This window comes from Etheostoma cragini, chromosome 16 (genome assembly GCF_013103735.1).
Source record: "Etheostoma cragini isolate CJK2018 chromosome 16, CSU_Ecrag_1.0, whole genome shotgun sequence".
Lineage (NCBI taxonomy): Eukaryota > Metazoa > Chordata > Actinopteri > Perciformes > Percidae > Etheostoma > Etheostoma cragini.
In genome coordinates this window covers 24,343,861-24,345,569 of record NC_048422.1, presented here as the reverse complement: position 1 = coordinate 24,345,569, position 1,709 = coordinate 24,343,861, and the positions used below count along the sequence as shown (strand labels likewise).

Here is a 1,709-nt window from a genome sequence, read left to right as displayed (position 1 = left end):
TGTGTGGAGGGGGGGCCAAAATCCCTTCTGCAGGGTGTCAGACCTGGTGCAGGACTACAGGAACCGTTGGAAACAAAGACTGCTAGACCAGATATTAACATGGATCTTCTCAGGTGTTCAAATACTTATTATCAGCTGTATCATACAAATAAATAGTTAAAAAAATCATACATTGTGATTTCTGGATTTTTTTTTTTAGAGTATGTCTCTCACAGTGGACATGTCTCTCACAGTGGACATGTCTCTCACAGTGGACATGTCTCTCACAGTGGACATGTCTCTCACAGTGGACATGCACCTACGAGAACATCAGACCCTCCATGGTCTCTAAGTGGGAGAACTTGCAAAATAGCAGCGTGTTAAATACTTATTTTCCTCACTGAATGTCTGCAATACCGTACTTTAACTAATATGCAATTACTTTCGGATAGCTTCTGCCCGAATTTTATTTGTACTACCTTTAAATCATTGTTATACTGCTCATTTTAGCCTAAATTATTATATACATCTATCTGTAAAAATTCTGTCCATAATAGCCGCCTGTATATATATATATATATATATATATATATATATATACATATTACATATTCACCTGTAAACCATTAGTATATTATGTTCTTTGTACATATCTGTAAAATGTCTACTTATAGTAATATCCACCTGTATATCTTGTTCACAATACTACTTATCTATAATTTATATTCATAGGACACATTTATCTGTAAAATTCTGTTTATAATAGTATTCATTTCTATATTTATTCAGTACATATCCATGTCCTGCACTTATGGAACCAGTGTATATCCTGCACCTGCTGCTATTGCACTTCTGGTTAGACCCAAACTGCATTTCGTTGCCTTGTACCTGTGTAACAATAAAGTACACACACACACACACACACACACACACACACACACACACACACACACACACACACACACACACACACACACACACACACACACACACACACACCTTTATAACCTGGCGGAAAGAAAGATTTTGAGAAAGGGTTTGAGAAAGAGAGAGAAATAAACAGAGACAGAAAGAGAAAGATACGTCAAAGATACAGAAATAGATAGAAAGAAAGAGGGAGAAAGAGAGGCAGAGAAAGAGAAAGAGAGTGACAGACCTGTTTGGATCCAGAAGATATTTTAGTTCTTAAACCAACACGGAGCAATGCAAATGTAGTCTCAAGCTCCCCAGAAGAACTACAACTCCCATCATCACACAGGCAGCGTGTCAGAACTGGTGAAGATTTATTAACACAGAGGAGGAACCAGGAAATAGATTTACACTCAACACTACCAGGTGAGAAAAAAACAACATGTTGAACAACCGAACTCCAAAATACAACTTCATTCATAAAAAGAACCAGAAAAAAGACAAAAAACACATTTCATGACGTTAGAGATGAGTCAAATATTGACCAATTATTGTCCTTTTCATACTAATATAAAACGTGATCATCTATAAAACCAGTTTAAAAAGAAAGCGTATGTACAGCGTTAAAAAAGAGGAACAAATCACGTCCGACTGAGGCTGTGATGTCATTGTTTTTTAATTGGATGGGAAGATTCGGAGTGAAAGCGGATCCTCACAGCTGATTGGTTCTCCTGCGTGCGAACGCCTGCGACTGAGCGAAGGCACCGTGTGAGCTCGCCGCCGATCGGTGAGCGGAGGTAGGAGCGGGCGGGGGCGGGGGG

At 38.8% G+C, this 1,709-nt stretch overlaps 2 protein-coding genes across 2 annotated transcripts in view; one reads left to right on the top strand and one right to left on the bottom strand.

Annotated features, from left to right (window-relative positions):
• LOC117959747 (transcription factor 7-like 1-A) overlaps nt 1-1,709 on the top strand; it is a 29,529-nt gene that overhangs the window by 10,423 nt on the left and 17,397 nt on the right. The gene's annotated exons all lie outside the window — the stretch shown is intronic.
• The window catches only part of LOC117959748 (transcription factor 7-like 1-D), an 8,675-nt gene that overhangs the window by 4,470 nt on the left and 2,496 nt on the right, over nt 1-1,709 (bottom strand). The gene's annotated exons all lie outside the window — the stretch shown is intronic.